This window comes from Bombus flavifrons, chromosome 9, assembly GCF_040668555.2.
Source record: "Bombus flavifrons isolate JBK064 chromosome 9, iyBomFlav1_principal, whole genome shotgun sequence".
Lineage (NCBI taxonomy): Eukaryota > Metazoa > Arthropoda > Insecta > Hymenoptera > Apidae > Bombus > Bombus flavifrons.
Window position 1 is genome coordinate 7,074,938 of NC_138450.1, and position 26,874 is coordinate 7,101,811.

General features: G+C 34.3%; 1 protein-coding gene across 3 annotated transcripts in view; it reads right to left on the bottom strand.

The window, feature by feature from the left end:
- The window catches only part of Fas1 (fasciclin 1 Fas1 domain-containing), a 378,308-nt gene that overhangs the window by 23,124 nt on the left and 328,310 nt on the right, over window positions 1-26,874 (bottom strand). The gene's annotated exons all lie outside the window — the stretch shown is intronic.

Genomic DNA, 26,874 nt, shown 5'->3' on the forward strand with positions numbered 1-26,874 from the left:
GACGTGGATATTCCTTTCGGCGTGGATCAAAGATTCCGCTAATTGATCGTCGATTCGCGGCACGGGAAGCCCGCGGAACGGAAACGAACGCTGCGCGAACGTTGTTCGAGGCATCGCGTCGCGTCGCAATAGCGACGTCGACGTTTCTCTCTTCTTGTTGCTTTGTCCGTGCGTGGTCGTTTAATTTCGACCAAAAGAGGAAACGTGCACCAGTCTGGTAATTAACGAGCCGTTAATTGGCTGCACGTTGTTACCGATTCCGCTTTCGTTCCTCGTTTCTCGGTATCCATCGATCGAATTAGGCCTGACGCTAAACGAGCGATGAGACTTTCATGGAATTTTGCATCAACGACACTGTGCTATTTAACAGATTTATAATCTTAACGCAGTGGATATATTCAAATTTCATTTATTGTGACGAAATTTTCGTGAGTGCCAAGTGGAATGCATAACCTGGCGTGAAATGTGGAATGTGAACATCTGTGAATGTGGATTCCTGTTATATAGACGAAAAATTATAGGTAATAGGGAAAATTGGAGAGTTTTTATTAAAATGGAATTCTACTGTACTGCAATACACATGAGGATAAAATCTTGCTATTGTAACAGTCTCGTGCGCGTTGTATTACTGGAGATATAAACATGTTAAATTACATAATACCATTTGATGTAAAATTAGAGATACTTGTCAGATTTAACTGATTTACATTTATAATAGTGGGGTCTCACATCTCTGTGCATTGTACCGTTATAAATATCTAGATATATATAAAATTGTCGTATCATACATTGTCAAAGTGTCCACTAATGCTAAATTCCAATGACGTTGCATCGTTCGTTTGCATTGGGTGTGAGTGTTTCAGAAGGAAGAAGGTAAGAAAAGACAGGGAGATACACTGGCGTGAAAAAGTAGCTGATTATCTTTTGCAAAATTTCCTACGAATTTGATGCATAATCTATCTTAATAATAGGTAAGGTACTCGATAGCACTTTAATATGACCTAGTTGGAAACCACATTTTTTAGCTTAGAAAGTAGATATATTTTTAAAAAAAGAGGTATTATCTACGAAGTTTTGGAAAAAAAGATACAAATTACGCAATATCCAAAAAGTGTTTCAAGATAGGCGATAGAAACAGACATTTAATTCGAAATTCAAGATAGTTTTCGAAATATGATACTGATTGAGATATATGTTAAAGTTAAGACATTGATCGTATACAAAAAATTTTAGTAAAAATAACTTGTCATGTTTTTCAAATAAAGGCTATTTTTATGATACATTTTTATATTTAACGCTAATTGAAACATCTGTAATTTTATTCTTTCAAGAAAAAGTGGAAAATTTGCCAAACCAGAGGCTTTTGCACGCCACTGCTGTCGATTTTCAATTTTCTTTTAGTACAGACCAGCTGAGAAAAAATATTTAAGATGAGGACATCGATATTGTAATTTAACATGCAATTTATGGCTGCCAAAAAGGCGGTGTGAAACTGGAAAAGTGTTACTTTGAGTAACTGATTTTGTAGCTGGGATATAAAATTCGTGGAGGAGCTTAATTTCAAATACCCTTTAGATAAATGAATCATGCTACTTAAGGAAGGAGTTAGAGAGGATTATCCCACTCGATATGGTTCTTATACTGGGCTCGCTTAAATGCTTAGTAATTTAGAGATTTGGTCAAGTATTTAATCCTTTTAGAGGGAAAATTTCATTAGTCAATGCATATAGTAGAATAAATTAACGTTACTTCATATGCAGCAATGTAATTCGTAGTACAACACAACACCCAGACATTCTTTATGAATAAATTGTGTTTATTTGAAGAGATTACGAGTTTTGCTACTGACGCACATATTTTTATATTGCATATATAATTTATATACTTTATCCATACAAAATAACTATTCCCACAAAAAGTTATTAATGCAACAATGAATATTCAAAAAAGAAAAGAAAAGAATTTACTTCGATATTTTTTTACATTTAAATGGAGAATCATTTTATATACTTCTGTTACAAATTCTGATCTACAAAGGTTTATACTTCTACTACACTAAATTATTTCTCAGAATCTCCAATTACAAACTACATCTATATTAAAGCATTGCTTTTTGAAATTTTATGTAGGTTTTTTAACATTTCTTTCGCTTAGCCTACGAAGCGTGAAACGAAACTTAACACTACACTTTTCCCAATTTCCTTCTTAATCGAGGGGGACTCGTTTAGCTGGTCTGTACTTTCTTCAGTTATTACATCCTCTGCAGGTTTGCGGACGTTTCAGCTAACAGGAAACAGCGAAAGAGAGTCTCAAATCAAACATACACAGCGTAACGGACAAACGATATTGACAGAGGACCCGGGGAATAACAAAAGATGCTCAACTGGCTTTACTTGGCCAGACAGGAAATTCGTCAAATCAACATTGGCGAGCAGCATGATTTTAATAATAATACGATTCTACGTCTAAGGTATCTACAAAAAGATAAATAAACTAGAGAACCTGTTGCAAACAACCTCGAGCCTTTGACTTAAAACGAAAATGTGAAATCGGGGCAAAGAAAATTGAGAAATTGGCTCTTCGAAATTAAAACTTTTACCAATTGTTGAAAGGATATTCGTTCTGCTGGAATTATTATATATCACATAGAGATTATTTTTACATTTAGTAATCTAGGTTATTTCATCAATTGAGCCAAAAAGATATCATATTCAGTTTAGAAAAGAATAACTAACGAATATCTAGAAATTTTGTATAAGTGTACAAATACATTCAGCGGTGACTTTAAGTCATACACGAGAAGATTTTAATTACAAGTTTGATCTAATTACAAAGTGAATTAATTCGAATAAAGGAGCGGAAATCTTCCTGGAATGTTTCGCTCATTTGCTTCATTTAATTAACAGCCATGAAAATCGAGAAATGTTTTAAAGCCAGTTTCCTTTGTTATTTTTTGTGCTTCGATATGCTTTTGATATCTGTAGGGAGCTTTTCATACTAGTCGCACAGCACTAAATTCAATCAAACCGAGTTCCATTCGTTTCAATGCTCCAAAGCGTTAAAAATTAACATTCAAACAAGCCAATAAATTTTCAATTGTTTATATCTTTCTAATCGTTTTGGCTCATCATAGTGCCATATATTTGTCATAATATTATATTAATTTCTAACTAATAATTAATTAATAGATACTATTAATACATAGATAATCAGAATAAGTTAGGTTACTCCATTTTTGTACATTTAATTTTATTCTGTATCTTATGCAATAAAAATTATTAATAGTTTCTATTGTTTAGATATAGAGAAAAAAATTAAATTAAGCAACTTAATTAAGTTAGGTTACTTCATTTTTGTACATTTAATTTTATTCTACATCTTATGCAATAAAAATTATTAATAGATTCTATTGTTTAGATATAGAGAAAAAAATTAAATTAAGCAACTTAACCTAAATTATTCCAGTCAATTACTCAAAGGTATAAATTAAGTATACTAAATAATCGAGCAGAACGAAACATCCTATCCTCATTTCTCTCGTAGGCAATTACGCTTTGATCGTAGTTGCTCTACTTGAAAAATAAATTCAAAAAGTTCAATCGCAGTAAGTACAGTCGGTTTTCAGAAAATCAACTACTTTCGTCGATCAGTAACAATAATTAAAATCTATTATTCGATTTGTCTTTCATATCCATAAATTTAAAACAACTTCCAACTATTAGAAATCGCATAATAAATCTGCCTTGAACAAAACAGCAGTTCAAATTATTCAAGATTTGCAGGTGGAAATCCACGAAATTGTCTTAGAGAAGTGTCTAACGTTGCACCAACCCTGTGATGTAGTATATGTAGTATATTACCGAGGTTGGCGGAACGTTTTCGAAAACACAGCAGAGTTTACACCTGAAAGCTTGGAACAGTCTGAACCGTAATAATTCGGTCTGTAAGAGCCTGGATTCTCAATATAACAGGCAATAGTGGGAACACAGGGAGATGTCTTGAGGTTGCTCGATTTTCCATCCGACTGTTCTTACAAGCACTCGCTACCTTCTCCACGTTTTCTTTAGAGAAACCAACAGAAGCTTTCGGTATACACGACTAGAGTTAATATATACGTATATATATGTATAACGATCTAGAATCGCTCATTCAACTTGTCGCAACGCAGTTCATACGCGTTCCAAGTATATATATATATATTTTTATTTTGAAACAAAGAGTTATTTTGCGGGTGTCGTGTGTATTCGGTAGTCGTTGATGAGTTCATTTAATAAGTACTTACGATGCCCTATATGACATGCAGAGTCCAATAGAGACATGCAAAGCACCACAGAATAACATCATTGAGTCAATATAAGAGTAATAAACACATGTACACAATTGATAGAGAAAATTCGAATCGGCTATTTAAAACTTTTCCTTTCACTCTTTTCTTTCTTTCATTGAGTCGAGTGAGAGTAAATGGGAATTTCCGCATTTTCCAGTTGGTCTGGAAAGGAAATACTAATCTACCTTGTGTTTCTTCCTTCGAACAGCGATAGTGGATATATATACGTGATGTCCATTTTATTTGGACAGAGATCTGTGAACGTTAACGCGTTCAATCTGGCGTGGTTCAACCGTGAGTTGAACATTGTTCACGTATTTTTAGTTCTAAGGTGTTTCTAAGTTAGGAAGCGGTGTAAGTCTGCTTAAAACTTGAAACACACTACCAAAATTGCATTAGAAACTCAATGCAATCTTGTAATTGAAATTTGATAAGCAGACGCGAACTAAACATTCTGTATCGCTTCAAGTATCTTGCAGCTCTAACAGCTTCTAAAACTTTAAGTTTTGTTCATTCGTGATCTGTAAAAAATACTGTACCTTGTAGACCATCGACAACTTCAGTTAGATATAACTAAACATTTTCGCACGTAAACAGAAGAATTCGAACAAGAAACGAAATCTGTATTCAAACTCGGGCACAATTAACTCATGTCACATTCACACGCCGGCTTGAACGCGTTAGAAACAAAACAAAGAAGGAAGTCAAATTTCATTAACAAACATACAGACTATCAATTAAATCGAATTAGGAAAGAAGAAACCGATTAGACAAATTAGGAAAGAAGAAACCGATTAGACAAATTAAGAAAGACGTACAATGGCTTGCAAAAGTTCTTGAGCATCTTCAAATTGAAATTTTCGAAAAAACGATTTGAATAACGAAATTTGTAGTAGATTTCAGTAAACATGTTTGAGTAAACGAAAGTGCTTTCATTAAATTTTCCAAATATTCTCTTATTTTGCAAAAAAAAAAGAACTGGAATCAAATATTCAAAATTATGAAAAGTCATCGAACTGCATGACCATTACCATGGTTACCAGGTCACCAGGTGCTCGAATACTTTCGCGAGCTATTGTAGATCTGATCAAAATCGATCGACCCCTCGTCTCTCAAAGGAGAGGGTCGTTGAATTATCAGCGATGTCCGGCGAATAATTGAAATTTTAATCGAATCGTTCGTTGTGTCGGTTTCGAGCGTGTTCGCAACGCGAACGAAAAGAAAGGAAAAGGGAGAAAATGAAACTAAAAAAGGAAAAGAAACGATTATAGAATGATAGCGAACGACAGGGGTTACAGTGTAATTGCTCCCGTTTCTTTTGTCTTGCTTCGCTACAGGAGAACACCGCGCGTTAATGTTGGTGTAATAGAGATCGGACACATGGCCGATAGTAATTTAATATCGGCGTGCAATTAAACGCTCGGCTGCCGGTAATCGTGCCGATGAAAATCGTTATCGCGATAATAACCAGCACGATTAAATAGATTACTCGCCTTGTGCTTAGCAGTAGCAACGACACGGCGCTAATATCGTCGTCGCACGAAAATTACAGAAACTGGACGTCCAGCTGAAAATTTTTTCTCCCGCGTCGTTTCGAATAACGCGCGCGCGCGAAACCGCTTATCGAACGACGATTACTCACGGCCACGATTCTGTCGCGTTCTGCAACGTACAGTCGGTGGAAGAGATATGGCGTTGTCGTAAATTAAGCGAGGCGTGAACAAAGATACGCTTAAGTGGTTCAGATAAATTGAAATAAAAAAGAGACAAAAAAAGAAAGAAAACAATGGAAATATAGAAATTACATGGCAGTTTCTTGTATTGTTCGGGATCCGTCGAATGTTGTGATCAGACCTTGTTTATATCGTGTTGGGAATTAAAACAGTGGTAAATGGAATAATTTCTGTGTCGAATATGGAAATAATATTTCATTTGGAACTGAATTGAAAAATAATATTGCGCGAGCAAACATTTATTTAAATTGTCTAAAGAATATTTGTTTAATTTGTTCGACAAATTAACTGAATATAGTTCATACTAGAAGGGAGAGAAACACTGATAAAAAGTTAATGATAATTTTTTACTTGAGAGATTGAAAAAAGACACTAAGTTTAGAATTAGGTACGTAACGTTCGATGACAAGATATTTGTAAATTGAACTGTGTTTGATATGTCGTAATTCAGGGAACGCACAATCCAACATGGAAATTTTTTTCTTTATTAAATTCGTTTACTATTTTCAGATTTTTTTTTTCTTTTTGTGTGTGAACGTGTCAGTCGCGAACTATATCAAGTCGTGACATTCACGGCCTAGTCACGCAAGGGGTAAAATCAATTTCTATTGGAAGAGAAATAGATATATGAAAAATTGTTCCAAAAGGAGAAAAGCAAAAATAATTTTAAAACTATAAATAAAATTGGAAATTTTAGAAAGTTGCTAACAATATACGTATTTGAAATGTTCCTTCTTGTAATCAGTAAAATATAATAATTGTGAAATTATGAATTAAAATAGTAAAAATAACACAAATAATCTATTTCGCAAAAATCCATTAAAGTTACCATACCACCTCTACCGACTATATAGGAAATTCAAATGCTTTTTTAATATTTTAGTTGCTAAATACACATACAAACTTTTGTTATTATTTCATTTATGAATCATTTTTCTCTATAGATAATTGTATTTCATTAATGAAATCAAAATCTTGTATTTAATATCTGGAAAAATAACTTTCTTCATTCGTGTTCTTCGAAAACTCATCGATGTAACCCCTTACACATCGTTCAGTACAAATTACAAAAAATAAAGTATTAAAAAAGGAAAGGAACCAAAACTCATCTCAATTCCTAAATCCCGTGTTCAAGATTGTCAAAAAACAAAAAACAACGTTTGATCAACAGTGGTCAAGTGGCCTTGAATACACTCTCGTTAAACATTCAATCTCTGCAAGAAACCCTAGAAACTGAATCAGATTAAACGCTATTTGTTCGATCGGCGTAAGATGTCTTCTCAGTCTGTAACTGTTCTATCATTTTTTATATTAACTGTTGCGGTCGGAGGTTTGTCAACCCGACGAAAAATCCTGTAAACAGTTGTATACCACATAAAAATATGATTACTCTCGAAGATCACATCGTAACCCCGCGGACGAGGTCGGCCGAGTGACGATCAATCTTCTCGATAACATCGTTACTCTCGAAAAATTTTTCGCGTTACACGTACTCATGCGTAGATAGAGATTCGTTCGGACGTATAATATCCGGCATGGATTTAAAACGAGCAACCCGTAGCCGGAAAACGAATCTCAGATGCGGAATCGGCCTCTCGGGGACCGGAAAAACGTTTTAACTCGATGAAATCGCGTCACGATTGAGTTTTCCCTTTCTCGATCTTTGCGTCTTTTCAACGCCATTTCGACACAGTGTCGAAAACCGGAAACCGACGAGTGCACGAGAAATAAATTCACGAGAAAATGGTTGCAAGCATTCAGTTGCAAGAAGATGGTGCGTCGATCGACCGACATTTTCTCGTCCCGACATTTCGTGTTATTCGTATATAGATCGATCGTACTTCTTTCATCGAAAACGTCACGAATGTGATCTCGAAACGATATATATAAATCTTCGCTGAATTGTTGATTCTTTCTTTCTTCTTTTCTCTTTTCTTTTTTTTTTTTATTTATTTCTTGTAAAGTAATAGAATTAAGCTATGAATTATCTAACGTACTTTATGATAATAGTCTTACGTAGTCTATATTTAGCGATAGATCAGGCGTGATGAGATGATTCAAAAAGGTATGAATGGCAACAGCGTTCATGATATCGAATGCACTGATTCATGTCTCATGATATATCGTGGCTAATGCCGTTCTGTGAATGTCACGAGGGCTATGCTTCTCTATTCATGACTGTGTCGACGTATGATCTCCGCGATTCGTCGACCAAACACATCAGTGTACCGGTGCTCTCGTCTTTGGCAACATGCGACATTCAAAGGGAGCTAACAGTCAGTAGCTAGCAGTGCAACGTGCAGTGCGTATTCTCGCTAGACACTGGCGATTTACAAGGAAGATTTCATTCACTCGACAAGTCATTTTATTCGTATCATTTCTTCAGATTGAAACTCGATTTTTAACCCTTTCTATTCGCGTTGCAAGCAGCAACAGATCCGAGATCCTAAGGGCACTTGGGTGTTGTGTTGGATCGTTCCTTAATCGAATATTCTGCATTTAAGGTATTGGTATCGTGAGTGTAAAATTGGCCCTGTTGCAAGTCACTTTTCTTTGTAATCTTATTTAAACAGAGTTAGAATTTTGTTTTCGTGCATTATATGATTCCTCCACTGCTATTTTTGTTAAAACTGTTTTAGGAAAATGAAGAACTAATTAATATAGATATAAGTAAATTCAGAACTAATCTAGAAATTTTAAAAATTTGAAGATTGATAGCGTATCTTTTTGTTTTCATACCCAAAATTATATCTCTGTTTTATTAGCATCGACAAGCTCGACTTACAACGTTCCAGGTAATCTTGCACAGTACGTATATACACAAAATGAAATATAGGAAATTATATTGAAATTATTATTCGACAAAGGGAATGTAGTTTGAAGCGTCATAATTGCTGCTACAGTTCGGATCTACCATAAACTATTTATTATATAAAAACGGGTTATATGTTTTACAGAAAAAAAACTTGTAGTTGACAATTAAGTGCTATCTCCTCGACAGAAAAAGGTTGTCAAAATTGAGATCATATGTAGGTAGATAGTAGAAGGCAATGTACAAAGCGCGTGAGTAAAAAAGAAAGGGAAGAGAATAATGTGAGAAAAGTCTCTTTCAGCGAATCAGAACTATACCGATCGCCAGATCGAAACTTATTCTCTTATTTATGGCTGGTTTGTGTTAAAAGGTTTGCCTTCACCAGCAAATCTTCCTTGCAAGGAACCACGGTGCATTTTTCAGGCAATAGCTAATAATTCATTCGAGCGCTGTTTCCAAATCACCAAAAAAGTAATATCGAACAAAATGGTCAATTGTCAACATTCTCATCATCGCTATCTAACACACTCGTTCTAAACTAGAATCATGAAGCAATGTTTCTAAAATCTCACTCTTCCTTCATCTTCCAGTAATATTTATCTTTTCTTTTTTATATTCTATAAAATTTGCATTTCATTAATATTTTATATACTTCTTGGCACCTGAAATTTCTTCTATTCGTTTTACCGTTTCTCTTTAATGTTTTCGACGCTTATAATATCTTCAAAGAAAAGAAGCTACGGTCGAAGTATAGGTGGAGTTGCAGTTTGTTTTTGTTATCGATTATGATGCATAGAATATGTTTTCAGAATTTCTAATGTACATACGAATTAAAATTTCTTCAATCTTTCGAAAGCAAAATTTACATTCTATCCGCAAAAACATAGAGCTATGTATTCCTCACGCTTGACATACCAATCAATTCATAAAATAATCTCCAAGTATTTTGTATCTTGCAACACAGAATCCGGTAAAGTCTTTCCAATTTCCTCAATTCTCGCCACAGAAACGTTTCAATTAACGCGACGAGATATACGGAATGAATAGCTTTTCAGTAGAAAATTCAGCCGACAAATTGTTTTCTTTCATCATTAACATATCGAACGGAAATCCTTCTTTGCAGAGAGTAAAAGAGAGAAAGAGAGAAGAATAAAGTGGGGAATACACGGGGTCCGGCACGATTACCAAATACTTCCCTTTTTTTTCTACGAACTTTTTTCCGGTGTATCGAGGAAGCGGCTAACGGCCGCAGAATGAACGGCTACATCGAAATGAGATTTTTTCCCCGAGGCTTTTAAGCTACCCTTTTTCGCGGCAAGCAATAAAGCCCGCCGCTTCGTCACGTTGAAAACGCTTCTCTATCTTCTGCCGCGAACGATTTTCCTCCGTGCCCCGTTTCTTCCTTTTCCCGTCTAGCGTGTGTGCATGCGCTCTTTTGTTTAGCTTTGCTTCATTTAATACACGCTCGTCGCGTACATTGACCGGACAACGTACTTAGATTCACCTTTGACGTTGTCAGCTCGAGTCCAAATTGCGTCGTTCAAAGATGTACGCTTTGTCGTACTGCATAGAAACGCCTATGTATATTGATATATCGAACTCGATGGAATAATATGTTTGCAGATTTTACCAATTTCTTTTTACTTTAATGAAAATATTCATTTTTTTCTACAAATTTCTTTTATTTTATCTTACGTATTAAGCTAAATTAAAATTAAAGTCGTTTTTTATCAACAAAACTAAGTAGAATTTATTTTAGATCGAACTTCGTTTTCATTGTATGAATTACAGAACACCGAACACTTGTCTTTCTTTTGCCAACTTTCTTTCGTGTTTCTTTTGCCATTCAGTGAAACCTGTTAGGTAAAACGTAAACGAGAACAGAAAATACGGAACTCCACTTGTTAATTGTAAACGTGAACCGTGTCCAAACAACGAAATATTTGGCGGGTAGTGAATTTCAGCACACGATCGTCGACCGGTTGTTTTATCGGTCTATTCGTTGCAGAATTAATTTCCATTGCCGCGGGACAACTTTTAAATGAAGCTCTCCATGTTTCGTATACGGTTATTGGGATTCTTCACTTTGTTCGATATACAGGACGAATCGCGAGATATTATTGCCAGCTTTTTTTCTTTTTTTAATGAAGCAATTAATTGTCTGAGTATCATATTATAGTTTTTATGCTATATGTTAAGTTTATTTGTCTTCTATAAATTTATTTATTTTATGTATCCTTTATTTAATTTAATTTAGGAATTACATAGATATTATATTTTAAGGTTAATTGTCTTTTATCTCTTGTTTTTATTGTTCATTTTATTTTTATTTATTTGTGTTGTAATTTTGTTAATAGATCAACAAAAAAGACTTCGTTGAATGATTGTATCTACTACTTGGATGGAGCTTTTAAATAATTGTTTAATATATATTTACCAAAAATCTGTATAATTAGTATTTTTACTACAGTAACTATAAAAAATTTTCCAAATCATAAATCAAATAAATGTTTCAATGTCCTCTTTTTATCAGAATAATCAGATACAATAATCCATTATTGTTATTCATTACAATATTGATTTCTCACGAGTAATCATATCGAAAATGAATATTGAAAATCGGAATTTTAATTAATCCGTAATTAATTTAGTAGCAGAATGCATGCACATTACTGCAATTAAATATCCTCTGAAATAAATCTAGTATCACATGTTATCTGTGACATCAAACAATACACGATTTAGTGTAAAAAATTATCGATGACCTTAATCGATATAAAACTCACTTCTGCAAAACGGGGGAAATGAAAGTAACGTATCTACCACATAATAATCTTTCCACGAAAAAAAAATAATCTGTTTCAATAGAAAGAAGATTACTTTTTATGAAATCATCTACATTTTATCTAAGGAGTCGATACTTTTATCTCGTTTCTTTTTTCAATTAAATCAAATATGTTATCAACTGTATCATTCATCGGATATGTAAGGACATTATTCATGCTACACTGTCAATAAATGCGAAACATGTTTTCACAGTTTTCTATGCATCAAAACAGCAAAACAAAAAGACAAAACTTTCACTCGACTGGCGCAAAAACGTTATGTTTTATCGTTGAACTTATCTTACAGTTACCACGCGCGTAGCTATTTGTATTTTAATCCGTGAAAAATAACGCTTCATCAGTGTCGTGTGAATTCTCGCGATATTGAAATGTTTCATGGGCAAGATAGTATCTCGTCGACTTTCGTCTTCTTTTCTCTGAGAGAGCACCGACCGCGTGAGATTTTTACGAAAAGAAATACGGCCGCATTTACACCTGATGAAGTACTTTTCTCTCCTTGAAGAAGCTTGAAATTTATGAGTCTTGTTTGTGCAACGTTGTCTCTATTTTAGGGCGATATTCACGACGATCTCTTTTCCCCCAAATTCGAACCGTGAACGCGTTACATTTCATTTCCTGGATCCACGTTTATCGCGTGAGAGAAAACTCCCTGCCTTTGTCGAAATTGATAAATTCGAAGCTTTACTACTGCTTACAACGATTTCCTGGAGAAATATCGAGTGCTATCAACGATGGTTGCGCTAGTTTTATTCTGTTTAGCGATTTGTTTAACTACACGCGCGCTAAAATTAATTTAAATTACGAACGGATTAGTTTGAAGATAAATAAAGTGCTATTTTTCTTCTTACGGCTTATTTAGTTTCTAGGTATACCAGAATTTATTGTGAGAAGAGAAAGTATCCATATCTGTAAGTATTCATCCACTAATTGTAAGCTTTATTTTCATTCGAATGGCTGCAATTACTTTTTTGAGTTACTTTTGAATGGAGATCTTTTGATTAATTTTCTGTTTCTTTGCCTTATTTCATTTTATGAGATATATCGTTTCAATGTATCTCGTTATACTTCAGATTAATCGCAAATAAAACACGTTTACAAAATTGTAACAAGAAATAACAATGAATATCGAGTAGAAGAATATTAATTTACCAGGTGCTAATTACCTAATACGGCAATTTGAACAAGGAAATACAGACGATCTTAGATTTACCTAAATTATGATGTTTTAAAAACGACATAGAAAAATCCAGACAAATATAATAAAGTTGCTGAGAACAATTTCTACTAATAATTATTTCAATCCAATCATGAATAATTAATCGTTTCATAGATAAATTTTGCTTTATCCTGTAAAGAGGAAAAATTATTTAAATGAATGAATACTTACAAATCATACTTGTAAATCGTATTTGCAAGCGCACTCACAAATTTTTATCCTACTTATCCTATTCCTTCCTCTAAGGTAACCAGATTTCAATTAATGTCTTCTTTTTTATTTTGAGCATAAAATTGTTTTAAATCAACAAATCTTATCATATGTCAACGATATCTTTTATTTGTTATATCAATATCTATCGATGAAGACAATCACTATCAGTGGTAGCTTTTCATTCAATATCGAATACGAAGAGAAAAATGGAAATTTATTGACTATAGGATCACGTGTATCCGCGTCTGTTGGTTATCGAAGGATGTTGCAGTCGCGTGTCAGACCATTCAATGTATTTGTCACATGTAACTGTAACACGCTTGAATTGCGTAATATGGACTTCGTCTGTACATTCGATATACAATTCTTTCAAATTTATCGCGTTTTCACTGTTCTTCCTTTGTTTCTAAATATCCACGACGACATAAATGAAAAGTTACTAGATGTACGATAAAGCTCTGTGCTTTTATAAACGAAACGTACTTTCATTTTTATAAAGTTACAGTGAAGTGAAAGCTGCGAGGAATTCTTATATAATTTTGAATAGATATTCTTTTTATACGTTAAAAAAAACACACACACACTCATTAGAGCGTCAGCTCTATCTGCTTCAATATAAATACTTTAACAAATCTAACACTTCGACTTCGTCTTAAACGTAATTAAGTAACTTATTAATTGACGATATTTTGCATTAAAAGTAGTTTGCAAGATGCAGATAACAGGTGGACCCCTCCATCCACCGACGAGGTAACAATCTCAACTTTGTGTTCGCCAAAGACATCAATCGTGTGCATGTATTGTATGTACGTACGTGTGCACCAGCACAGAGCAGCGGGCAGTCATGCATCGGAACAAGCACGAAACAACGAATAAATCGAGCAAAACTGTTCCATAAAAATCCACAAGCCATCGTTACGCATTTACGGCCGCATTAACCGCTCTCCTTTTTGCCATGGTGGATTAGCCGTCGCGTTAGCGAATATTAACGAGAAAAAACACGCTCGAATGTATCTGCAAAGCAGCTTTATACTATTCGACGTCTGTTCCTTGACTCGAAATTTTTCATTTCTACGAAATCTTCCGGAAACGTATTAAACCAATGAATGAATAAACCTTTATCGCAGATGTTTTTTACATCTTCAAACATTCGCAAACATTTGTTCGCTCGTGTTCTATGTTTCACTTTTTCCAAAACTGAATCCCTCTTTTCATCTTCAATGTAAGAATAAGAGTCGAAACGCAAATATCTTCAAACATCATTAGACTTCAATATTCCTCGGACAACATCATCTTACACGCGAACATTTGACCATTCATACGTTTCCGGAAATATTCATTCGCTTCAAGACATATTATACGTAAGACACGAACATCCATACATTGACTTCAATACATCGGTGTAAACGACGGTTGTTTTTCAAACGTCGAATATGGCAAGCATCCTACCATACATCTCGTGCACAACGATCATGCGAGAGGGACAAGCGTGAAGGGACGAAAAGAAAGAGAAAACATTGCTCCGGAAGCGGATTCGAGCGATAGGGATCAGCCAGGCTTGTGTGCAACGGTGCATGGGGTGCATAGAGGACGTGCACGCGACTCGCTTCCACGATTTTCCACGTTTGAACGCCCGCCGTGCGATACTCTTTACCGAAACGAATGATGCACGACCGCGGGAAACCGAGAGCAATTCCAGCGAATGGCAGAGTCCTTCCGGTCTGCGAACTAGTTTCGCTAGGCGATCGAAACGAGACGAAAGTTCCCGCGAGAAGTTTCTCGTGGCTCGTGACCTATGCCGTACACTCTCCAATTGCTTCCGTCACGACAGACTTTTTCTTCCGCGAATATTTCTTTCGCAAGTTTTCGATATACCGGATGTCCCTATGATCGATCGTCGATATGTGAATTTTTGAACAGAAATTATTTGTTCGAAAGTATTCTTCGAGTATCTTTTAATAGAAATGTTAAATAAGTAAACTCAAACGAAAATTAAATTGGAATACTAACGCACGGGAGAATGCAATTTCCGATATCAAAGGAAAACGAAAATTTGACATTTAAAACACAAATATAGTATCCTTCTTTCCCTAAATCGTGTATACACAAACAAACTTAATTAGAATCTGCACACAATACGATCTTTTACTCAGCGAATCCAAAATTCTCCTCATTGTACGAGAAAAACAATCGACTTCTCAAATTAAAAAAAAAAAAAAGAAAAGAAATAGCAAAAAGGATCATTCGAGTCAAAGAAACTGGACTGACTGATGCAAGAGTACGATCCATTGACAAACGAATAAATAAAAGGCGATAAGAGAACGAAGTAAATCAAAAGGAGAAGGAAAAAAAAGGGAAATACACCATGAACGGTCCGATTTGCACGGTGAACGCGGCCAGGGAGGAAAAAAGAAACGCGGCCGGAAAAATCGCATCGGCGCTGGCGACGCGGAAAAAAAGGGAGCGAAAAAAGCGCGATTCTAGCGGGCGTGGCGAGCAAAAAAGAACGACACATCGTGTATTGTGTAGAACGAGGCCGATGGTGGCGCTGCGGAAAGCGAAAAAGACAGGCAATGGCTTGCATAAAAACACTGACTATGAAATGCAAAATAAGCACACGCTCGTGCGTAGCCCGTGTTTCGCGTACGCGCCTGGAAATCGATACGATCGACCACATAGGGGTCCTGTCCGATTCGATTCCATTCTTTTCGTCCTTTGACGTTCGACCATCCCTCTTGGCTCGTTTGCTAACTGCTAAAGAGTCGCGCGATGATACTGAACTTCATTAAAAAAAAAAAAAAAAGAACAGTCAGACAGGACCAACGTATCGATTCTCTGTGTATTTTGTGGCGTGGCGCGTGTGTCCATTTGTAGCACCTTTAACGAAACGTTCGTCGTCGAGACGTAGAGATGGTTCTTTCTCTATTGATGGGGATAGGAGAGATACGATAAAGTTTGGTCGAGTTTGACCTGTTCTATAATGGGCATGGTGAATCCTGTTATCTTTTATTCTGCAATTCTGTGTCTAAGTTGGAGAAAAATATAATCAATATTTTCTGTAATAGCTAATTATTATTAATAAAGCTATATTTTACTTATACTATGCAAATATATTCCTCTTATCGAAGCTTCACTGTCCTATTTCATCATAAAAAATCTATGCTAGAATATTTTTGCCTTAAGAAGAAATTTGTTACTGAATAAAGTCGCTACAGATATCGTCTTCTACCATTTATTACCTTAACTCTACAAAATTATAAATCACAAATTATCGTTCAAACTGAATTAAATTGTATCAAAAAATTACAGCCATATATTCGCAATTGTAATTTTGATATTTTAAAGAGGTACATAAATGCAAAAGTTTTTCATAGGAAAAAGATCTTTAATTCCACGGTATCTATTATTTACCTAACCTTCCTTATCTCTCGTTCAAAGTTGTCATATTAAAAAATAAGGAGATAAAATAATTTCAATAGAATCGGGATATTCCACGGAACCATTTCTTTGTCTCGGACGATGAATCACGCTCGATCGCGAGGCGTGATGTTTTAGTGTACACATACGCAAGCGGATGCACTAAATGGAATAGATCGAGGGTGAGCGAAAAAATGTTGCGACTCGCTAGTAGGAAGCGCATGAAATAGTAGAACAGGGTATGAAGAAAGAGCAGACAGAATGAAATAGAACAGTGAAAATGAAAGAAGAGATAGAAAGAAGGTTGTTTGATTATGTCTGCGAATATGACACACGTACAGCGATATAATATATTGTAGTGTAATGAATGAAATATACAGATATATATATAAACGTATGTACATGTAATATATGTGAATGAAAGAAAGTGAAGATAGTGCGAAAGAGATAGAAGAAATGGAAGAAGAAAAACTAGAGAAAAAGCTGGCGGCGAATTACCTTGAAGGACTGCACAGAGAAACCAGAAACCATGGTTGGTCCGTAACATAAGAAGCGAACAGAAAACAGAAAAAAGGTAAACTTGTAATTAGGTTGTTCGCTGTAAGAGACACTGCTGTGATATGAGAAAAGATCGGCTCGTTCATCTGATAGGGAGAACTGGACGCTTCGACAGTTTTAATTCCTTCGAATTACGTTTCTCTCACGTTCACGCCTTTTTGCTGCTCTGTTATGCGTTCGCCTGTCCTTTTTATTCCACTCTTTTTTCACTTCGTTTTTTCGTTTGATTTATCTTTTTGCGCAGAAAAAAGAGCAGGATAAACGAACTCTAGGAACGCGCGAACGCCAGAAAAACGTTGTCTGCATAGGTTCAAGCGTTTGCAAGAGTAAGTTGGTTTTGCGTGGAGCAAAAAGGGGCAGGGGTGGAGAGTCTCTTCGTGTCTTTTTTTTTCTGTCGCACGATGGATCCAATGTGTGCTACGAGGTGCTGCAAAAATTCTTGCCATATCAGAACATCGTGACGCATTGGCCATATATGGCTGTGATGACGAAGCGAGAGAAATTATTTCTACTGTGTTCTTGTTTACGATATTTTACATAAGTCAGTGATGGGCTGTGTATAGATTAGAATAATAATCTACGGCTAAATAGTGATGATTATAAAAATAATTTCTCTCCGTACTTTGATATCCAACTCACCGATTAAAATTTCAAAATTTATTGCGAATAAATTGATAGTTTAAATACGATGTCAAAAATAAAAAAATTATACCTATGAAAATGAAATATTCATAAATATCACTTTATCTAAAATTTTATTGCCGTTAATAAAGATTTCAATGTGATATTTATGAGTGTTAATTTATTATAAAAATCAAAGGATTCGAGAATAAGGGAGAATGCTGGCATCGTAAGAATTATAGCGAGCGAAAAGACAGAAGCCGAATTATCAATCGCAATTATTTGGTTCCAAACTTTCCCTCCGTTGAACGCTGTATGAATTAATTATATTTTCTTTTCGTCCGTGGCTACGGCAAAACGTGGCTGCTCGTTTAAAATGTTTTGTCTTCTTGACGATCGTTATTTCACTTTGTCTGGTGCCATGTTCATGTCGGGCTTGACAAACATAACATTCTCTCACGGATCTGATGTACCAAAACGTTCAGGTGACTCGTTTTCGTTTCGCCTGATGGACTGACAATTAATTACCGTCTATGATTTTGCAAATGTCAACGTGTCGGTCATATCCGGCGACGGTTCCACCTACTGAACACGACATACGGATGTATTTGATGTGTCAATTGCACGGACGTACACGCCATAAACAAATACTGATGCACCTGTGTAGAAGCGTAAGTGAATAAATTGCGCACGATAATCGAGCTCGCTTGATTATCACGGTAATTTGATGAAAACAAAAAACATTTTACTCTTTTGCTATGAAGAGAATATATGTATGCGTATATATATACATATAATTTAATTATAATTTTTATAATATGAGATTCTTTAAGTCTATTTATATACTTATATATGTCATATCATAATTAATTATACGATATGTATTATCTTCTCCTAATATTTTATAAAACACGTCAAATCACATCGGAGCAATTTGCAAATAATTTTTCGTTTGATAAATTCCACATATTAATTGCGAAGCTACTACCTCGATGTTTGAAAATTCCAAATTCACATATTTTAGTAGAATAATCATTCTGTAACAATGAAATATATGGAAATATGATGGACCTCTGTGCAAAATGTAAAATTTCTGGCGAAAAAGTTGTAGTATCGATGAATATTTATTAGAATGTGTGTGACCTATGGAATCCACTCATTATGCGAACGAAAGTAATGCAGGAGTGAAAAACGTAAAATCGACTGACGAACGGTACTTTCCAATTTTGTGATGATATTCTTTATCACGCGGAGAATTCGATTTCGGAAAAATATATTCCTGTATTTTCATTCGTGGAAATATGCAATATTCGTCATAAATAGCTATATCTATATCATGTACAATGACTTTGTTGAGATTTAATGAGATTGTTCAGCGTTTCAGTTTGTAACGTGAGACAATAGGAATCAATCAAAAGAACAATTTCATGTCATCGTCGAAATAATACGATCTTTTTACACGTTTAATAGAGAACGAGATAAAATGGTACTTTTATTTTACATAGCAAAAAGTATAAATACAGAAGCTAAGATGTATAAGGACTGTATTGCAACAATTCATTAAATTTTTTACAATGTCTAAAATTTGGGTATTTCATATTCGAAGAATATTATGTAAGCGTCAAAATTTTATCGAATAAAATTATATTGTGTTGTCAGAACAACGTCAATATTCAAAGCAGGTTTGAAGAAAAATTTTGTTCACTGCCAAATGGTTTAACGATTAATGATATTCCACTTCAAACTTGAAACTGATTTTCCAATGAAATTTATTCTTCATAGTATCATCAATATTATGAATTAATATAAAATTCGTCAATATTCCAATGAAGTAATAACAATGAAATGTGGAGTTAGGATGGAACTTTTCTCGTCCTTTTATTCTTCATATTTTCTGTTCAATGTTCGAAATACAAATGTCCGCTGGAACGACGGTTTTTTACGAGCTCGAAATGTGAATCACGAAACGTCGATCTTCTTCGGTAGTATTACCATTTCTTTGGTAATGCAATTCAGACGTTTCCGACGAAAATGAAGGGGATGTGAGAATGCAGTTGCAAGCAAGATACACATTTCATTGTGTGTCGATGTAATTCGATTTCGTACGTGATTTCATCGAATACGACTTTCCTACCTAGCGAAGCAAATCCCTTTTCTACATTTTCTCAACGAACCAACATCTTGTTTCCATAGCAAAACAAAAACATTTTCTCTGCTATGTGACATCGTTCTGGATACCTAAAAATCCGATTATTTGAGAACTTCAAGAATCAGCAAAATATATAACAAAGCTAATAATGTACGCATCAGGTAACTAAGAAAATTCTGTTATTCTTTTTATGAGAAGAAAGAAGGATATAAAAAAAATGTAGCAAAAAATCACTTTGTTTACGAAAGTAGTTACATTTACGCACAAGTACTTTTTTTACTTATTAAATGTATAACATTATTATTTGATAATATGGTACATATAATCCGCGACGAAATTCAAGCTTTTGGATAGAAACTTCTTATATATTGTCGTTATTCTTCTGATGTTAATCTCTATTTAGTTATTGTCTCTTTTAAGTCTAGATAATTGAGCCATTTAAAAATCAAACTAAACAAATCCATCGAGGTTAATCATTTGATTTTTGAAAAATTAAATACTAGTCATGTATTTTTCTACTAGCAGAATAATAACATTTTCAGAAAATAGTGTTGTCCATCTGCTATTGTCATTTGGCTTCTGTGTGATTCGATTATCCGCCAAGTTAAAAATTCAGAAGCAATGTTGAAGTAATATCGAAGAGATTACTCATCTCTCGAAATCATGACTTAATAATCATGAATTAAATTACTATTATTACTATTATAAATAAAATACTATTATTATTATCGTATTATTATTTTAATATTATTCCATTCTACTTCTATTCCATTGCATTATTCCATCTTATCATTAAGTATTCTTTTATTACGCGTCATAAAAATGAAGCTTCGACTGAAAAAGAACTTCTTCAATTACCTGATACAATGCACGATCTCCAATGAATTATTACTTCAAAATCCAACTGACAAGAAAGCTTACGGAAGGAAATTTATTTACTATCGTCGTTATCCATTAATTACACAAACGATGATACATTATGGAGTCGAAATTATATAAGTCGAATTAATTACAATTGATAATTAGCATCACGTGTGAAAAGAATCAGTCAATGAATTACTTGTACGAATAGTTTTCAAATATTTCGTGAAAATGCGTTTGAAGGGAATGGCGTTATCCATTTGGAAGGGACAGGAAGCATGAAACGTGTTCCGTCTGCTCGGGTCAAAGGAGAGATTACATTTCGAGCACGTTCGTGGTCTCGAGTCGAATCGTTATTATTCACGGGGTAAAAGTCGTTCGTCGAGTAATCGGGGAACAGCGTCAGGTGTGCGTCCCAGTTTCTTCGTAATCACGGACGATTCAGTGAATCGCACGTTATCAGTGCACACGCGATTGCAAATTCATGCACGTGAGGTGTCGAAGACAGCGACGGCTGGCTGCCGTTCTACGAAGAAAATCTCCTTTCGCGCCATTAAAGAATATCTTGGCAAGTTTGCGAACCGATCGAGCGAGTTTGCTTTCGATCGAGAACTTTGGATGGTTGTCGATAACTTGGAATTATTCTCCTCGCGCGTGGAAATATATTCATTCGACTCTTACGTTATATATGTATATACTTACATATACACCTCTCTACGGGTGATTTATTTTTCTGTAGAAGAATACTTTTTTTTATCTTTGTACAGAGAAATACTTTCATGCAGAAAATAATTTTTACGTGTTTATTTTATGTAAGTACGTACAGGTTTTTATCCTAAATTTTTTTATGCAGCAATATTTCTTTGGGAGAAATGATTTCTAACTTTACCAATTTTTGGAAATTTAACAATTATTTTTTTTTAAGATTGAATAAAGATCGCGACGTTTGTAAATGTTAATGGCTCTGAAAATCGGAAATAGGTACCTGATTACTAAGTAACTAAAAAATAATTAACACGATATAGGCGAGATTTTTGATTTGTGGGTAAATTGTTTTTAACACTGAGTGAGTATTTAGATGGAAGTCGGATCCATTCTGATTCCAATTAATAATTAAATGGAGCTTTGGAAAGTTCATATGAAAATTGTTGCTTAATCCAATTAATTATCGGCGAGAGCTTAATTACTTTTGACTTTCATTATTAATTACATAATTTTTAACTCAGTGTTATTTACAGATTGATTCAATAATTCATTTTTGCTGGTTTCAAAAAACTATTTAAAAATAATCCACATTTTATAATTAAAATAGCTATTCATCTTACTGCACGTTTCGTTTAACATTGAATTATTTATTATCTTCCGTCTTTATACTGTTAATTCCATTTGCGTTCTAGAATTTCGCAAGAAACAGTAATTTCATGCTCCGTAACCTAAATTTCACGAAAAAATGTCAGAGAGGTCTGGTTTCGGTCGTGGGGACAGGAATAAACGTTTGAAAAATTACAAGTCGTAATAACAGAATCGCATGGTTCCGTGAAATTGTTTTTATTAGATAGTCGAATGCACGCGTTGCAACCGACAGAAACGAATGAACGAGCAAGAAACCGAAGCACAGAGGCAACGAAGTCGCAGCATAATGCGCGGTTTATGCGATCCTCCTTTAATTATTTCGCCAGATGGTTCCACTGGGATAAGGTAACGGTTTAAGCAGGGTTTTAAATGGCAGCGGGGAAATTTAAAAGGCCGTCGGACCGCAAGGTCGGCAATTTGCGTTCTGCCTCCGTCTTTTAATTGAAAGGTCGAAACGCGTTATTGCTTTTTCCGCCGACGCCATTTATATCGGTTCATCTCTCTTTCTGGCAGAAACACGCGAACGCCTGCTTCCGACGCTCGTAACGCCAGCTAAGAATCCATCTATCCAAATAAATTAATCCATTAATGCGAGAATAGTGGGACTTCAATGGAAGTTCACCACAGAGGATAAGAACGAAGTATTTCCTCTTTAATTCTAATCGAGTTTTCGAACCTTCTCTAACGATTACGATAGAATTCTATATGCGCTGTAATATAACTAGAATTCCTTCTCGTCTAATTTTGTCTTTTTCTATTCTAATGAAATATTATGAAATTATATGTAAGAATGGGCAGTAACAGACAGGAAATAAAAATACAAGAACTGTGAATAGAAATTCGTGCAGGATTTTCTGTCATAATGGGTAGTAGTAGTATCATTAGTATCATTGTAGGTAGTATCATTTTCTGAAGTTGAAAATATTCAAACTTCCAATTGTAATAAATTAAATGTATTAATTCTCACGAACTATCGAGTAAAGTTATGTTACAAAGACCTACAAACTTTCAGTTCTAATAAATTACTTAAGCAACAATTTTCCTTCGTCCATCGCCTAATACCCTTATATTGCAACGAATTAATATAACGAAAAACAAATACTCAGCCTCAAAACAGTTAACCAATAATCAACAAAAATCTTGCCAACAACTCGAATCATTTTATTATCGAAATCTCGTGCAGGAAGCTTCTAACTTTCTGCAACAATACCAGCTGGTCATGAAAGTAGCTGAAGGAATTGATTGCGAATGCAGAACTCTCGATTCTTCTGCATAATTTTCGATTAGCGTCTTGTCTCGGGGAAACTACAAACATTAAACTTTTCCTCTTACGAGAACCTGTCGATCGGCTCACAAGCCAGCAAGCCTCGAAGTCGTGCAAGAAAAATTGTCTTTCTCAAGAAAATTCACGTGGGAAAGCTCGAAGGTGCACAACACGTAGGCCAGTAGTCTTTGCACGTTCAGAAGTAAGAAACTTTTCATGACCTCGTGAAACTTTGTTCATCCTACCAAGCCACGGTTTTTTTCTTCGACTTACGCTTTCTCGCGTTGGGAACGAGAGGCTTAAAGATTTTATTTCGTCGAAGGCCTGTCATCGACTCCGGCGAAGTTATTTGACCATGGTCAACGATAGACACGGAAGACTTTGAATATATTATTCGAATGGTAGGAACATTTACAGAGATACGGTTGGAACGTGTTCCAAATAAAATGAAAGATAATAGTTTTCTTTCTCGAGGAAAATCAATTGTTCATCTTTTTTTAAAAAGATTAATTTTTTCTTCTTCCCCGGATGGTGTCAACTTCTTTTTACCTCGAAAAAAATTTACTTCCAATTAAAGTGAATTATTTAAAAATCTTAATTCTTATAAATTATCGAATGACTAAATTTATATCGCTAGAACATTAAGATCTCCTCTTACAATTTTTGAAAATTAAGTCGCCGCGACAAAAGGAATAATTTCTCTTCGTTTATTGACTAATACCTTTATTTCGAAGAATCAATATAACGAATATTACATTTAATAAACTGTTTGTTATATTCTATAAAATATTTGTTATTACTTAAAAGCATCTATAATAGATGATTTTTTTGACAAAATATAATTTATTTATAGTCATATAGGAAATTAATAAACGGAAAGATTAGCTACTTAATCATTGGATTACATTTCATAAGAATTATGATTTATATCGACTTTAAAGAATTACGTTTATAAATTTTAATCAAGTTTCGCGTAAAACTTTTTAAACGATTTGTTTCCACAGGCAAATACATGAATCACTCTTCGAGTTGAAGGAAGTTTACCGATTCTCTTCCACGCGGAAAATCCTATTTCTCTAAAATTAATTTATACAGTCCCAATCTTGATAAAGGTATCCTCAGCTCGGCTCATCGACCGTTTATTCCCGTTCCGATAAAAATTCCGCCGCGAAGCTTTATTTTTACACCTCACAGAATTGTTTGTGTAAGGTTCGAGAACGAGAACGATCGTCGTTGGTCGACGGGACTTTTTGAACCTTGAATTTTGCATGAAAATAGTTTTAATATGAAAAGAAAATAAACGTGAAATCCAGATCGGATCGGAATTTACTTCCGATCGTGAGAAACCGAAGTGACTTTCTTGATTTCGCTTGCATTATTGAAAACGCCCAGTAGACATATAAATTGATCTTTAAATCTCTGGTAATTATTTATTAAACACTGAAATTATTCTGTTCAAAGAGAAAATATTTCATTAAGTAATAATACAAATGATAAAGTGGTGATCCATTGCGAAGATAGAAATTGAAATATTTATAATATAATGGAATATAATAAATGGAATATCTCTGTTAGAAGTTCCTTTTTTTGCAGAAAATTTTTTAGAAAAAGATGTTGGAATTTTGTTAAACATCCGTATATTTAATAGTGTTTGCATTTAATAAATTGTGACGTCGATTATCATTATTCATTATATTTATATAGTAATTAAGAGTATAGAAAAACGAAATACACAAATTAATTAATCTTTTATCATACTTACTATATTTTTATTTAGGCTTGTTAGATAAAATTTAAGCCATGTTGGCTTGCCATTTATAGTTCTTCCATTATGGAAAAAGTTATCTATTCCGTAAATTAATATCGCGAAGAATAAAAGTAAATCGATATTTTAAATATTAATCACCATGAAAATCTTGGATAAAGTTGGAATCGAATTGGATAATAGCTCGCTTTTCTTGCATTTTTTATGTTTTCCTATGCTCTCTATTTCAATCTCTATGACAACAATATTTTATTCTAATCTTAGTCAGTAGTGCGAATATTAATTTTTCTTCCCAAATACAATTTCGTTGCCGTTAATATCCCTAGCACGTTCTTTTGAACTCAAACTTAACATTTGCCGCTTAGAAGAAACGAAATGGTTGGAAAGAAATTATAACAAATCACTTGCCAATCTATCTAATTTTTTACCGAATCTAGAAGGACGTGAATTCGTAGTCGCGAACTTTTCCGCAATAAATCAGTCGAAATTCCGCGGCGGCTTTGTGTGAATCACAATGTGCGAGGGCTGTGCTTGCCACTCCTCTTCCAGGTCGATTAATAATTTATCGTCGACTGTAAATTTTGGCCACCGTGAAATTAATAATGCAGCATTTTATACGTAGCCACAGACGAAATCATATACCCTGCAAACGTTTCTGCAACCATTTACCTGACTGTGTGCCAGAGCGGTTAGATCATTGCAATGCACCACTTTATTCGAAATTTATCGATTGATAACATTTTTTGGTTCTTTCCATATTTTTAAGGATTTTGAGTTTTTGATGACATTTGAGCTGTTCAAGACACCACGCTGTTGGCAAATACTGTCTTTTAGATTTAACTTAGAATATTCTATCATTTGTGCCATCTTATTGCGACAAATAAAATTATGGAAGTAAATCATTTGGTTTTTGAGAATTGAATATTAATCATATTTTTGCAATGAAATTAAGAAATTAATAAAAAGTAGTCATCACTTTGACTTCTAAGAAATTTATTTAGTTTGCCATTTTTTGACATATCCTCCTCGATTTTGGTTCGCGTGTTTAAAATTTAGCGATTGATGACATTCGATTCCTGTCTCTTAATTAAAAAAGAGCCTTGGTATTTCAACGGTTTCGGAAATTCTAAAAGCTGCTTAAATAGGGGATACTCGTTAAGATACAAGTGAACGCTTCAAAATAGAAAGCTAGTTGAAGGAAAAGTAGTTCTTTCTCTTTTTTCGTTTTCTTTGGCGACTTATTTTCTGACTGTGGAGAATGGACTCGAGTCGGTGAGTATGTGTATGGGAAATTCGTATGTATCTATATACAAGTGTAATGTAATCGTGTTATTAGGTATCTAAGGTAGAGTTCTCGTTCTATGCACGGATACACGAAGGAATGTTGTCCGCGTTATCTATTATGCCATCTTATTAAATTGTAATCAAAATTTAGTTTGGCAGACAATTAACATTTTCATGCTACATGTTGTGTATATGGAATATTGTGCTTTAATAACTTATTAATTTAATTAATGATAAAGGTTTTTGTTTCTGGTAAAACAAAATCGTACTTTTATAAAGTATTTCAATAATTTGAAAATTAAAATGAGAAATTTATGAAAATTGGAAAGCCTAAAAGTCTCTAAAACGATTTGGATTAGGTTTCCAATATTATTTTTCATATACAAATGGAAAATTGATTGAACATAGAGAATGTTAGAATTATTTTGGACCAATGCACTTTTGATTTATGGTAT